The 15,606-nt window shown below is 52.9% G+C and overlaps 1 protein-coding gene across 9 annotated transcripts in view; it reads right to left on the bottom strand.

Annotated features, from left to right (window-relative positions):
* ARHGEF10L (Rho guanine nucleotide exchange factor 10 like) overlaps window positions 1-15,606 on the bottom strand; it is a 160,336-nt gene that overhangs the window by 121,543 nt on the left and 23,187 nt on the right. Inside the window, exon 1 of one of the 9 annotated variants that reach the window (XM_059376401.1) lies at window positions 6,230-6,493. The exons of 1 other annotated variant lie outside the window; for it this stretch is intronic. The gene's annotated coding sequence lies outside the window, so the exon portion shown is untranslated. Of the gene's footprint in view, window positions 1-4,844; window positions 4,870-6,229; window positions 6,494-15,606 lie in introns of those variants that run through there. 7 more of the 9 variants (XM_059376405.1, XM_059376406.1, XM_059376407.1 and 4 more) reach the window with 7 other exon arrangements.

Here is a 15,606-nt window from a genome sequence, read left to right as displayed (position 1 = left end):
AGACCAGATGCATCCCTCTGCCCCACAGCCCCCCACTTGGGAGACCCAGAGCCCCGGTCGCAGGACGATCCCAGGAACCAAGGAGGCCATGCGAAGGGGAAGGCCAGGGCCAAGAGAGGTGGCCCGACAGATGTGAGACTCGCCTCCCGAGTCAGTGGGCTGGGGAAGTGGCTGTCCACACCACAACCATCAAATGGAGATTTCACTCTACAGGTCTAGACCTCGGTTTTCTGATTTCAATAGTAAGTCTGAGGCAGCGAACGGGCTGTCAGACTCAACGCTCCAGCCAGCAGCACCAAGGGGCGTCAAGCCCCGTTTCACAGGTGAGAAACCTGAGCTCCCAGCCTGAGTCCGCTCGCAGATCTCTGCGGTTAGTCAGAGGTGGAGGTGAGATTCCAACCAGGCCTTCCGGCTGCGAGAATAAAGAACCAGCCACCCAGGCCACCCAGCCCGTCGGCCCCCAGAGCCCCATGTGTCAGCTCACCCCGTCAGAGGCTCCCTGCGCGCCAGGCACTGTTCTAAGTGCTGTGTGTACGACAACTCTCCGAAACAGTCCAAGAACCACAGGAGGGAGAGGCTGTCCTACCCCCACTGGACAGGTTGGGAAACAGCTGAAACACGGAGGCCACACGGGACAGCCAGGGAATAAGAGGCAAAAGCGGGGATCAGAACCGGAAGCCAAGGCTCTTAGCTGTCACAGCATCTACTCACTCCCACCCCCCAACATTACACGGCCCTCTCACCAGCACCCCCAAACAGAGGCAGAGCCCTGAGCTGCAGGAGAGACCTGATGGAGAGCTGCCGCGGGCTCGCCAAGGTGGCAGCGTGCAGGCGCTCTGACCCGCAGGAGGAAAGGGCTAAAGGCTGAGGAGGCCAAGGAGGGGTGAAAGCCGGGGAGGCCCCTCAGTCCCCTCCCCCTTCCCCCCACCCAGTAGGAGGAGCGCACAGGAGGGTGTCATTCCCCTGCCCGCACTCGGTCTACAGCCCCCTGGTTACAAACTCCTCAGCATGGCACAGACCTCCCCACTGACCAACAATGAACGTTTGCTGAGCACCTACTGCCAGCCAGACCTCACAGGGAAACAGGCATGGAAAACAAGAGTCAGCCTGAGCTCCAGGAGCAGAAGAGGCTCCCCCCACCAGCCGTGACCACCTGCCTTCCCAAGGGCAAGGCCCTTCCTTGGCCTGGAAGCTGTGCCCCACCTCATCTGCCTGGGACACTGCCACCTTCATTTTGGGCCTTGACACAAAATGACTGTGGGGACATTTCTTCATGGTGCCCACTGACCGAGCTGGCCACTTGCCCGTCTGAGCACCTGACAACTGGGTTGGAATCATTTGCTTTGTTTTCTGACCCCCCACCAGACTGTGAGTTCCTTGAGGGCAGAAGGAATGCCTTTCATTTCGGTCCCAGCACGGTACTCAGCACGTGATAGAGATTCGAGAGATGATGGATGGATAAATGATTGGGTGGGGGGGGTGGGGGGGATCAGCGGGTTCATGGGTAGATGGGTAAGTGGGCAAGTTAACGAGTGGATGGAGATGATGGGTGGATGGGTGGGTCTGGATGGGCGCATGATGAATAAATGGGCGGGCGGATGGGACGTGAATGATGGATGAATGGGTGGATGGATGATGGATAATGGATGGACGGAAGATGGATGAATGGGTGGGTAGATGGATAGACATATGGATAGATGGACAGACGGAGGGAAGGAGGGGTGGATAATGGATGGATGGCTGGGTGAATGGATGAATAGATGATGGATGAATGGGTATATGGGTAGATGGGTAGGTGGGTGGGTGAATGATGAATTGATGAATGGGTGGTAAATGGATGGATGGGTGGGTGGGTTGATGGGTGGATGGGTGGATGGATGGGTGGGTGGATAAATAAGTGGTGAACTAATGACAGGAGTCCACAAGTAGTGACCAGAGGACACTGGGCTCGGGGCCCTACTTCAATCTGGAAATTACCAGAGCTAAACTACCCAGAAATCCCAGCCTTGCCCCAGGTACTTTGTCCAACCCAACCATTTTCTAGATATGTTTCCCCAACCTGGCCAAGCATCCCCGTGTAATCACCGTGTAGCTCCTTCACCAGGTTGCAGAACAGATGACATAATGTCCAAGACTGCAACTGGCCTAACAATTATGTCCTCGACACCCTCCCCTGGGCTGGGCCATGGCAAGCCTTGACACATACTTGTTGAATGAATGACAAATAGACACACAGAAGACCTAGTGAGTCTTAACACATAGAGATTTCTGGGTCCCAGCTGAGATCTAACTGGTTCCAAGAATCTCTAAGGGGTGACTCAAGAATTCATATTTTGTTCTAAAGCTTCCTGGAAATTCCAGTAACCAGCCAGGTTTGGAAAACCCTAGCTTACAGGGAAGAGAGGTCACCGGCTACAGAAGGCTGTGACTGCAGATGAGGATGTCTCTGTGCAGGACCAGACAAAGCCATTACCAACCCCAGCGGGCCATTCTTCTAAGCACTGCTTGGTTCAAAGAGAGCCTAACAGCCTTTTTCAAAGTGTGACCCTTGAACTCCAGACTTGAGAACCACATGAATGAGGAGGCTTTTTTAAAAATGTAGATTTTGGGGACGCCTGGGTGGCTCAGTTGGTTGGGCGGCTGCCTTCGGCTCAGGTCATGATCCCGGTGACCTGGGATCGTGTCCCGTATCGGGCTCCTTGCTCGGCAGGGAGCCTGCTTCTCCTTCTGTCTGCCTGTGCTCACTCTCTCTCTCTGACAAATAAATAAAATCTTTAAAAAAAAATGTAGATTTGGGGGCACCTGGGTGGTACAGTCAGTTGAGCACCTGACTCTTGGCTTCAGCTCAGGTCATGTGCTCAAGGTCATGAGATCAAGCCCCACATGGGGCTCCCACGCTCAGCATGGAGTCTGCCTGAGTTTCTCTCTCTTCCTCTGCCCCTCCCCACCATGCTCACATGCACACACTCTCTCTCTAAAATAAATAACTAAATCCTTATTTTTTTAAAAATGTAGATTTTAAGGTCCGGTCCAAACTACAAATTTAGAGTCTCTTGGGGTAAGGCCCAAGAATCCGCATTCCTAGCAGGCTGTCCAGGCAAGCCTACAGTACATAGCTATATGAGAATCACCAGTTCGTGGGTTCTCCAGGGTGCTAAGATCACTTGACATGCACCTCCACACACACACCTCACTTTCTGAGAAAGGCAAGTTCGGACAGAACATCTTCAGTGACACTGAGAAACCCAACAAGCTACAGGAGACCAAAAGTACCAAATGTGCCCATTTCTCAGAACATCAGCCTTGAGAGGAATCAACAGATCACTAAGCCCTGCCTCTCGTCTTACAGATGAGGAAACCAAGGCCCACAGAGGGCTGTGTCTTGCCCAAGGTCATAAAAGGTGAATGCCGGAGCGGGGACAGAAGCCAGGTGGCCATGTCCCAGGCTCACGGTCCCAGGCTGCCCTGGTCTGCAGAGCAGGCTCTGCTCCTCCCTGGCATCCTCTGTACCTGCTCCCAGGTGAGCCAGGGGCCCTGGGAAGAGCCTCCACAGGGCACAGGCTGCCAGTCCAGGACATCTCAGCCCATTGTTCTGCCCCAGGAAGACACGGTGGCTCCAATCATGGAAACCTCCTGCTGCTTCTACCACCAACAGTGATGAGGTAATTCATGCTCAGAGGGCAATGGTTCTGTGGAGCCCAGGGAGACAAGGTGGGCTCCTGAAGAGTTGGCTGTCAACAGATCAGGGGGGATGTCACCCCAAAACACCACTATTAGTCCACAGAGTCTGAGTTTAAAAGTTTAAAACAGTCCTGATGAACCACCATCAAGGTTTCTTAATCTGCATATTCAAAGGAACACCTATATCCAGAAAGATGTTAATAGGGGTTCGCCAAAAAAAAAAAAAAAAAAAAAGTTTAAAGGGGCCAAGAAAAAAAAAAAAAAAAAAAAAAGTGTTCAGTGGTCCAAGACTATGGAAGAACAAGAGTAGAAATCCTCCCTCCTGAAGATTAACAATACTCAACATGTTAAAGGCACTGAGAAGTCCTATAGTTTCAGAATCTGCTTAATCATGATACACATGAAGCAAGTTGTCAATAAAGAGGAGGATCATGTCTTGCTCAATGTCACAGGGCAGAAGAAAGGAGCAGTGGGACTTGAGCAAGGGAGCCTGCCCCCTGAGTCCACTCCAGAGATCAACATGCTCAGTGTTCAGCGAGACGATTCCTTTTCAATGATTACTAGTGTTGCTGTGTTTGTTCTAATGGGAGGGAGAGTGGGTGGGCAGGACCTGGCAGGAAGTCATGACCATGAGAGCAGCCAGAAGTTGGGGTTAATGATCCAGCTTCTCGAATCCTCTTCTGTTCCTGGGTCTGCTGCCATTGGCTGTGAGACCTGAGGCAAGTCACAGCCCGTCTGCAGACTAAGATGTCTCCAGACACAAAATTAGGAGCCTGGACTACATGATCCCAGAAGGCCCTTCTAGCTCTAAATGAGTCTCTGACTTCGTTGTCCTACCTCAGCTCCTGTTTTCCTCCCCACTGGCCACAACCTCTCCCTGGTCCCAAGTCCCTTTCCCTGTAAACAGCAGAGGCCGCTCTCCAGGCATGCTGCCAGGCAGGGCTGAGCTCTGGCCAATGGTGGACGAAGCACACTTTGCTCTCCCTGCCACTGTCCCTTCAAGGGTCTCCACAGCCATTTTACATTTCCAGGTGGGCCCCTCACAGCCATTTCTCAAGCATGGATGGACGGGGTGGACCTTCCCATCTGGAGCCCCAGAGAGATGGTTTTGCAGAGAGCTCCACGTGAGGGCACATGGAGGAGGAAGTACCCCGCACACATACCCTCAGCACTGCCTCATACACAGGAAATTCCATCCCTGGACCCTCTAGAAAGTTCACCAGCCTCTCTGCACCTCGCTGCTGCAGCACAGCCAATGGTATCGGCCTCCCTGCTGGGCACGCCCCAGTGCTCCATCAACGCGTGGATCATAAGCGGCTCTCAATCAGGCTCTCTGAGTTGTTTCTTCAGTTCAATCTCCCCTGGTTCCCTGGGCAACAGACAGGAAGTAGGAAAAGTGGCAAATGTCTGACTCATGGATTCCTAGAAACCTGAGATCTTAGACTCGTGGATTATCAGAATCAGTAGAGACTCTAGGTTCTCAACCTACCCATTTACCAGAAGAGGAAATCAAGGCTCGGGGAAAAGTCAGGGATGGGGTGAAATGTTGCCCAAGTTCTCCTGGCTGGTTTGAGGAAGAGGTGGATGCCCGGTTCCCAGCCAGGTGATCTTCCTCAGGCCCTGGGGTAGTAAAAAGAGTGGCAAGGCTAAGGGGTCCGGGATGCTGGGGTTCTCATCGCAAGTCTGCCACATGTAGCTGTGACATGGTGAACAAGGCACTTTGGCCACTGAAGCTCCAAGGCTCCATGATGAAACAAGGGATCAGACTAGATTGGGCGCCCCAAAGTGGGATGGACAGAATGCGGGAGCCCCCAAAAGATTCTCTCAGGTGATGTGCCAAGGAAGGGCTCGGCTGAACAGAGTCTCACAGGGACAGGAGGGGTTTCAAGGGATGACTCAGGAGTCAGGTGGATCGGGGTTCAAGTTCTGCCATTTGCTAGCTGTGTGGTTTGGGGAAAATTGCTTGCCCTCTCTGTTCCTCAGCCGCTTCATCTATAAAATGAAGATAAGAACTATGCACACCTCACGAGACTGCCACAAAGAACCAAAAGGTTAATACGTGGTGCCCAGCATACTCTGGGGCCTCGGCAAACACTGGTTATTGTTTCGATCCTTCGCAGTCACATTTAATACCATCCCTGCCTCATGGGTGAGGTAACCAAGACCCCAGGGAAGCCAGACACCTGCCCAGAGTGTTGGGGCTCACAAGGGGCGGGGCTCTGCTAATGGTTCCCCATCGCTCCTGGTGCCCCCCAACGATGAGGCCTCTGCCCTCCCAGCAGGGAGACCACCTCCGTCACTGACCCCACGTGACCTGGCCCAGCCCCAGAGGGTTTTCCAATCACTTACTGGGGAAGAAACCAGCCCCAGGAAACTGCTCAAACAGCCCATGGGGCTCTGGTTCCCAAGTCTAACTCCCAGTCCCCAGCAACAGCCCAGCTCCTCCTCCCCAGAGACCGCAAGAGGACAACATCCGCAGGCACAAGGGGAAATGTAGATGGTGACCTATAACTGGAGCCCCAGTGAGGCCCTCCCAGGGGTTACTCACCACCTGCTTCCACCCTGGAGACTCTGGTTGTTTCACTCAGGGGACCAGTCCCCCAGTCCGGATGCCCTGTTATGCTGTGTGACCTCAGGCAAGTTGCTTAACCTCTCTGAGCCTCAGGAATCTTTGTAGAAAGGAGAGATGAGCAGAGTTTGGGAAGCACTAAAGCAACAGCAGGGTTGGGGCGCCTGGCTGGCTCTCGATCTCGGAGTCATGAGTTTAGGCAAAAGCCAGTGGCCACCTTCTGTCTCCTCCCGCATGAAACTCTTGATCTCGGGGTCATGAGTTTAAGTTCCATATCGGGTGTAGAGATTACTTAAAAATCAAATCTTTAAAAAAAAAAAAAAAAGGAAAGAAAGAAACACCAAGGTTCACAGAATGATCTAGGAATCACAGAGCCTGTGACGGCTTCCAAAGGTCTCCCTGATGTCTCTCCTCCTTCCAACCCAGGCTCCACCCAGAACAAAAAGTTCTGGTCATGTCCCTCCCTAGCCTGAAACACTTGACTGGCTCCCTATGGTGCTCAAGATAAAGGGCAAAGGCCTAGTGAGAGACACAGAGCAACTCAGCTGTGACTTCCAGAGGCCCCTCCCTGGCAGGACAGGGCCCTACTAAACGCTCATCCCCAGCCTTTGTTCATGCCCAGAAGCCTCCCCAAAATGCCTCTTGGCTGCATGGCGCAGACACTTCCCTGGGACACCCCCTGGAGTCCCCAAGGCCTGGGTTAGGCACTGTCCCATCTTTCCATCTATACGTATGCGGCTCATCTTCCTTGTCTTCCGTGCCCTCAGGCCACTGCCACTTAGGATTCCCGCCCTGTTACTCCCCCAAAACCGCTCTTACAGAAGACCTGAGCTGCCTCCATGTGGCCAAAGCCAGTGGCCACTTTCTGTCTCATGGATTCTCAGTGACCAGCAGTCCTGTCGACCAAGAGCCCTTTTCCAAGACGGTCTCCCATACCTGCTTCCCAGACACCCCACACTCCCTTCTCCTCCCAGCCCCCCTCCATCCACATGACCAGACCTCTCCACACACCTTCCCTCTGGGGGCTCCCACTTGCCCCCACTATATGCTAATGGTGCCCCAGCCCGAATCTCAGCCCAGGGGCCCCCCACTCAAACTTCTAAGCAGTCTCTTCACATGAACCTGTCCTTGATTGGAGTCTTGCACTCTCAAAATCCCATGCTCCCCATCCTCTCTTAACTGTCTTACTTCCTGACACCACCACCCACCCACACACTCATAAGAAGATTCTAGAACATACTCCATTCCTCTTATTCCTTCACCTGCTGTGAACCACCTACCGGGAATTCCAGCCAAGCGCTCTCTGATCACCTGAATCCAGCCATCGCTCTCCAACTCAGAACACCCCTCAACCTTCCTCTGGGCCCAGCCCACCCCAGCCCATGTGTCCAGTTCTCCTCCCGGCTGCCAGAGCACCCCTCCCAAATCAGAGTCTACAAGGGTCCGGCGGGTCGTGCTGGGTCAGCCAGATGGCATGCGGGCACTGCGGGCTACCTGCGGGCCAGGCTTCCTCTCGCTAAGCTTTGTGACTGTCCCTCAGCCCACAGCGAATACTCAAGTGCTTCCATGGAATAGGCACCCGGTAAATTATTTTTGAATAAGTTACGTGGGAAAAGGTAAATTTCCTAAGAGGGTTATTAACAGCTGGAATCTTGGATTTGTATCTCCTTAATAAAGGTCTCTATGTGAAATGAGGAACACAAACGTCCAACAGCTTCCCGTGGCACCTAAATTAACCCTCCAACCTGCTTGCCTTCTTTTTTTTTTTTTTTAAAGCTTTTTTTTATTTATTAATTGGACAGAGAGAAATCACAAGTAGACAAAGAGGCAGCCAGAGAGAGAGAGAGAGAGAGGGAAGCAGGCTCCCTGCCGAGCAGAGAGCCCGACGCGGGACTCGATCCCAGGACCCTGAGATCATGACCCGAGCCGAAGGCAGCGGCTTAACCCACTGAGCCACCCAGGCGCCCCCCTGCTTGCCTTCTTAACACCACCTTCGTTCCCTTGCCCGCTGCAGGCTCTGGGATTTCTGCTGCCTAAACAGGCCATCCTGGCCACAGGGCCTTTGCATTTGCCATACCCCTGCCTGGAATTCTTTCCCCTCCGTGCTTTGTCAGTCAGTCTCAGCTTAAGTGTGTCTCTTCAGAAAAGCACCCCGGGACCACCTCTAGCTAACAAATTCTGCAGCCCACTTCCCCCACACACACCACCTCCACCACCAACCCAACACCCCAGTTACTCTACTCCCATCACATCGCATCATCTTGCTCCCTTCATGGGACTTATCCCATGACATGCGGTCATTTCATTCATTCGTTTGACTGGTCTGGGATCTGTCTCCTCCCCACCTCGAAAGGTCCGCAAGGGCCAGGCTACTGCCTGGTCCCCACTGGAACACCGCTAAGCTCTTTGCGGGGCCAGGGGCTGTCCTGGACAGGCCGCCTGCACCCTCGCTACGTCCACCCACCCTGGGACACCTCTGCCAGGTCACCCCCATCTTGCTGATGAGCAAGTGGGAACAAAGAGGGGTCAAGTGGGTTGCCCAAGGTCTGGCGCGGGAAGAGGTACAGCAGGGGCCACGTCTCCATCTATCCCCGACGCTCAGCACGGGCCTGGCCTTATAAAACCCAGGGCCTGCAAAACAAGCAAAGCAGTCACGGGAAAAATGAACCGCGCGCGCCACAGTGTTGAGAGCGGCTGTCTGCGGGTGGCGGAAGAAAGGGCAAGCTTCATTTTCTTCTGTATTTTCCAAGTTCTCCTCCCTGGTCACGCAATACATGCATAATTTCAAGTAAAACAAACCCATACTTTAAAAGACATTCAAAGGCTCTGGGTAATGTCTGGGTTCAGGAATATTTTTCTTCCATTTCCAGAAACTGTTACTCGTCTATTTAATTTAAATCATTGTTTTTCTAGGGAAATTGAATAAAAAGCCCGCATTTTTAAAGCTCCTTCCAAGTCTGCCCACTTCAAACAATGAAGAGAGGGAAGTATTGGGAGCTGGTCCCCGCCTTGTCCCCTTGCTGGAGTTCAGGGGCGCATACCAATCAGGCAGCCGCTAGAAGGGGGAGTTCCACGGGGAGGCCAGGCTCTCCAGGAGGAGGAGGGAGCCAGAGCCAGAAAGGCCACCTCGTCCAGGGTCCTCCACACCGTCCTGGGGCGGGCTCCCCCAACCACCTGCTCTGCCCCGGACTTGGGGGTCTACCTGAAAAGAAGTGGAAGGCGGGGCTCGGTCAAGACCACCCACTCGACGGAAAGGTCTGTGGGAAGATAAATCCCCTGGCAGGGGGTCAGCACCAGGCTCTCACCGAGAGGTGGGAACAGCCCATGCTTCTGGCCAAGTGGTCAGCTTGGCTGCCCTATTTCCCACAGCATGTGGGCGCTGCTGCCGGCGACGCCAAAGGCACGGCCAGGCCGGGCCCTGGACAGTGGACACACGGGTGAGAGCTACGCTCTGGGCTAGAGAGAACGAGATGAACTCTGGCTGCTTCCACCCCTCACAGCTGCCTGGCCCTAGGCCTCCGCCTCACTGGGAACAAAATGGAAATGTTACAACCTACCCCGCAGCCTGGCTGAGGACCAGACAAGCTCCCGTGAGCCACAGGCCTGCGCCTCCGTACCTAGGAGCTCTCTCCGTAAATGCAAGCCTTTACTCTTAGCTCCTTCCTGACATCAGGCCCAGGGCGCCCATCTGGGCCGATGGTTCTACTCTAAGCCCTGACCCTATGCCACAGGGTGATGAACCCGGCTACATGGGTTAAAAAACACACAGTAACTTCAAATAAAGACTAGTAAAGTGTGCTGGGATCGCACACCTGCAGCGCATTCTCTCCCTGCCCTCCTCAGAAGGAAGAAGAAAACAGCATAGAGGAAGAAATCCATCGTAGAGGGATCTCGGGGCCTGACCCGGCTCCAATCCTGCCACTTACACTGTGTCCTTGGGAAAGTCAAGCAACCTAAGACTCAGTTTCCCCATCTGTAAGGTGGGCTCACGGTACCCAAGTGCAGGATCGGTATGGGGATTAAATGAACAGATGCATGAATGAACAACGCCTGGCACATATAGGCATAAACAGGCATTGTCTTTGAACAAACAAGCACTCAGTCAATGCCTATCTCAAGGGTAGAAGCAGCAGAAGCAACAAGAAATACCAGGTAACCTAAAGATCAGTCACTTTCATCTTTGGCTTTTCTGGTATTATTGAAGTTGGGGGGAGGGCTGCAGACTCATCTTCTTGATTCTCCTTTGTCTGGCCTGATATCAAAATGAATACCAGGCAGGGGCAGCAGCAAGCTTCGGGAATAAGAAGAAGTTACTGTGAAACTTTTTTTTTTTTTTTTTAAGATTTTTATTTATTTATTTATTTATTTGACAGACACGGATTACAAACAGGCAGAGAGGCAGAGAGAGAGAGGGAAGCAGGCTCCCCGCAGAGCAGAGAGCCTGATTCAGGGCTCGATCCCAGGACCCTGAGATCATGACCTGAGCCAAACGCAGAGGCTTAACCCACTGAGCCACTGAGGCGCCCCAAGAAGCTACTGAGAAACTTTAAAGCTTTGCAGGGGCTGGAGATCCACAGAGCATGATGCCCCCGGCAGGCCTGCCTTGGCAGGGTCCCTTTGCCGGTTCCCAGAGGACGCATTGCCCTCTGACCTCAGCCTTCACCACAGCCCTGCCACATGCTCTGCCACAGCCCTGCAGACTTTGGGCTCACCTGACACCAGAGCCTGGCTGATCTCCCAATAGCTATACCTCTGAGCCTTTGCACATGCTGTTCCTTCTATCCAGACCCTTCCCCTCTCCCCACCCCATTCTCCCTCTATTCACGGCTCATGCCTTGTCTGTCTCCCATCCAGAGCTCTCATAACCCTGTCCTTCCAAGAGTCTGACTCTGCCTCTCACACTGTCCCTGAACCCACAGGGATGGGTCACGCCTGCTATTGTCTAAGCCAGGCCCAAACAGCTCTAGTCACCCTAGTGTGTGTCCTAGATATCACATCTTCACCACCTCTGAGTGTTTGACTTGTCCATGGTCCTCGGGCACCACTGCTACTTTGCCTCCCAAATGTTTGGGTCTCCTTGAGTGTGGTTATTCAATTAATGGCAAAGCCGGGCCCTCAATTAACTGAGCCTTATCCTCATCACATCTCCCCGACCCCCAGCGGACACACTGTAATAGAACAACTCGTTTTCTGGGGTGTAGAGTTCGTTTGAGAGCGATTTGTGACCCCTACAAGCACAGGAGGCCCAGCCCAGTGGCTGCCCCTCTCATTTTGTACCCGTGAGGACCCTAAACTAGCCCTAAGGAGGGGTCACACCAGAATGCGAGCCCCAGGCAAGGGCTTACCCAAGTCACTCACTGCTGGATCCCCTTGATACACTGGTAAATATTTAACAGTTGCCTGGTGTGGGGGTTTGGGGGGTGTGCTGTCAGTCATTAAGCGTCTGCCTTCGGCTCAGGTCATGATCCCACAGTCCTGGGATCCAGCCCCATATCGTGCTCCCTGCTTGGCAGGAAGCCTGCTTCTCCCTCTCCCACTCCCCCTGCTTGTGTTCCCTCTCTCTCGCTGTCTCTCTCTGTCAAATAAATAAATGAAATCTTTTAAAAAACAAAAGAAGGAGGGGTGCCTGGGTGGCTCAGTGGGTTAAGCCACTGCCTTTGGCTTGGGTCATGATCTCAGAGTCCTGGGATAGAGCCCCACATCCGGCTCTCTGCTCAGCAGGGAGCCTGCTTCCCCCTCTGTCTCTGCCAATCTCTCTGCCTACTTGTGATCTCTCTCAAATAAATAAATAAATAAATAAAAACAAAAAAACAAAAGAAGGGGATGCCTGGGTGGCTCAGTGGGTTAAAGCCTCTGCCTTCAGCTCAGGTGATGGGTCTCAGGGTGGGGGTCTCAGGGTGGGATCGGGCTGGCATTGGGCTCTCTGCTCTGCAGGAAGCCTGCTTCCCCCTCTCTTTCTGCCTGCCTCTCTGCTTACTTGTGATCTCTGTCTGTCAAATAAATTAAAAAATAATAATAATTTAAAAATTTAAAAATAATAAAAAACAAAAAAAGAATTAACAATTAGCTCTCGTCGGGGGAAAATACTTCTGACTTGCAGTATACCAATTTCTGTGGTGTAAATCCTCTCCCTGTGGCCAGTTTCAAGCTACTCAGGTGATACCAGTAAACACAGAGTTGAAGACATCCAAGAGCACAGCTGTGTGCACAGTCTATACATATACACGCAAATCTGTGCACATATACATGCGTACACATACAGATGTATATACCTGCATATAATGTATATGCATCTAAACCACAAAAACATAGGCAATAGTAAAATACAGTGAAATAACTAGAAAGTACTATATTTTGAGTATAGATTACCCTTGTTCTTAGCATAATTTCTTTAATTATAAGCTTATATAGTACAAATTTTTATACTGGCTGTTTAACGGCCAGCTCATAAAAATTCCTAAAATTGAGCAATCAGCTCTCGTGCTTCAGTATGAACTGGCTCCAGGATATCCGTAGTTGGGGCCCTGCACAGGCTCTGCAAGGAGAGGTCACTCTGGGAAACAGGACCCCAAAGGAAGGCGGCTTTGATGCCCTCTACCAAGACAAAGAAGCTGAGCTGGGGCCCAGGAAGCACAGTGGGATGGAAAGAAAACACGGGCCCACTGCATCCTGTCTCCCCCTCCCCCCAGCCCCACCCCCAACTCCCCTCAAGGGGTATGAAAAGTGGCTCACTCACCGCTGTGAAGCAGGTGACAAGAATACAAGGCCCTGAAGGTAAGCTTGCATTAGAAAGGAGGGCTGGACATTCAGGGAGACTGAGGCTTGAGTGCTCCAGGAACTAACTGTGACCTCGGGCAGACACTTAAGTGTTATGTTTCACCTCTTCATCTGTAAAATGGGTACAAACCCTTCTTCCCTGCCTAATTATCAGCGCTACCATTGAAACAGAGAGATAGTAGATGTGAAAGAACAGTATACCATTATTTTATATACATATATATTTATATATATTTAAGTTTATAGATTTATATATACTATATATTAATATATTTATATAAATATTAATATATTTATACTTATTTAAATTTTATATGTTTACATGTTTATATATATTTCTTAAGACATGTATTTATATTATACATGTATATACACTGGCCTACTTTATCTTTTCAAACTTGATCTTAAGAAGATTATATTCTGCTATGCTCCTGTTTTAAGAGACTGCATTGGTGAAGGAGCTAGCCCAGCACCTGGCACTTACCAAATATAAAATATCTGCTAATTAATTTAGAGTTTATCTAATATACAGTAGGCCTCCTTGCTTTTACACTAACCTGGAACTTCGGCCCCAAGGAGTTCACTAGCTTTCTCTCCTCCCCCCAAAGAGAAAACCTGAAACAGCACGATTTAGGAGCCATTGGTCACCCATAGCCACTCAATTCGCAACTACTTATTGAGTACCTACTATGTGTCAGGCACTGTTCTAGGCTGGTGATCAAAGACAGACATGGGCCCTGCTCCCAAAGGCTTACCGTTCTCTGGAGGGTATAAACAAGCCACCCCCACTGGAATGAGAGCTCTAAGAGCATCCTGAATGAGAAATCTTTTTCTTTTTTTTTTAAGTAGGCTCCATGGCCCATGTGGAGTTCGAACTCACAACCCTGAAATCAAGAGTCACATGCTTCACCGACTGAGCCAGCCAGGCACCCCATGAACAAGAATTATTGAGCCAACCTGGCTGACCAGAGAAGAGCCTCCTGGGTAAGGAATGGAGAGTGAAGGATGGGGCCAACTTAGTGGAGAGAAGGATGAGCCCGGGGAAGGTTCTCTGGCAGAAGAGAAAGGGGCAGGGGACCCCGGGAAGGGGAGCGCGATGGAACAGAGAGAGAGAGACACAGATACAAAGCAGAGCCTCACAAGCCACGGGAAGGGTTCTGAGCTTCACTTGGAGACCCTCAGGAAGGAGAAAGATAGCCCCCAACCCACAGTCCCAGGGAGCCTGGAGATGTCCAGACTGTGCCCTCCTTTCTAGTCTATGCCTGAGGCCAGGACACGGGGTCGGAGGGGAGGCTGTGCTGGGGCGCGTGGACGGCCGGACCCTGCAGCCGGTGGCCATTCGGGTGGGGCCTGCGGGGAAGGGCTGAGCAATTACATGAGGCTACACAGCCTGTCCTCTCTCCCCAGCATCCGCGGAGAACAGATGGGGCTCCAGGCAGGCAGTCCATGCCTTCCCCCACTTGAGTCCCTGGGGAAGGCCAAGGACTCTGAGATGATGTCTCCACTCCAGAGCCAATGGAAAGTGCAGCCCACCCCACCCCCCACCTCCCTGCTGTGGCCCAAGATGGGGTCCTCAGGTTATTGAAGTGAAAAGGAGATTCCTGCCCCCTGCCCCCAGGACGCCCCACCCTGGGAGAAAGAGGAAGTACCAGCCCCACACTCTCCTACATCAGGCCTGGGGGCTACCCCTCAGACACCACCCCTGGAGGCCTGGAGGCTAGTCTTCATTCTCAGCGGGGCGCCCACCCCCGACACACTCCCCTGCCTCAAGGAGTGTCCAGGCTTGACCTCGTTCTGCAGCCGTGGCCTTCCAGCTGACCAGGGCACCCTCTCCTCCCACACTCCCTCCTTTGTGAGGCTGCCCCTGTTCTACCTCTGGGCAAGGGTCCAGGGCCGGAGAGGCCAGTCCGGAACAGAGGTAACGGGAGCATCCCCCCACTCCATGTACTCCAGGGACCCCCAAGGTCAGCACAGGGAGAGAAGGACCACACTGGCAGCAGGACCTGAAGGCCTGGTGAATGGCCTGGACAGTGAGGCGCCGGGTCTCTGTCTCTCTCTCCCTCTCTCTCTCTCGCGCGCACACACACACTGATGCACAAAGAGCAGTCAGGAGTCATGCTGAGCGAAGGGGCACCCAAGGGACACAGAGACTGGGGTGGGGGAAGGAATACACACACACACACACACACACGCAAGACGTACACACACTCACACTCACAACTCAAATGACACAAGGAGAGACAGACACACACCGACAGAAGACCCAGGTTCGGGGGCCTCTCACACACCCAGGGACATACCCACGCCACGCAGGATCCGGGACGAAGGGACACAGAAGACGCCGCTCCTGGGGACACACATTCACACCAGGGCCATGGGGAAGGCCCGGAGTTCGGGACTCGCACACCCAGAAGCACACCCGGGACCCCGGAGCACGAAGGAGCCCAGAGACCTTCCGCCAGCCAGCAGGGACGAGCCGAGGGCCCCCCATCCCCCGCCGACGCGGGGCGGTGGGGACCCCGGGGCCTCGGCGACGCCCGCTCGCAGCCCCCACGGCCCCTCGCGCAGTGCGCGCCCCC

This window comes from Mustela nigripes, chromosome 14, assembly GCF_022355385.1.
Source record: "Mustela nigripes isolate SB6536 chromosome 14, MUSNIG.SB6536, whole genome shotgun sequence".
NCBI classification, from domain to species: domain Eukaryota; kingdom Metazoa; phylum Chordata; class Mammalia; order Carnivora; family Mustelidae; genus Mustela; species Mustela nigripes.
The sequence above is the reverse complement of the archived record's forward strand: the minus strand, read 5'-3'. Positions and strand labels throughout refer to the sequence as shown.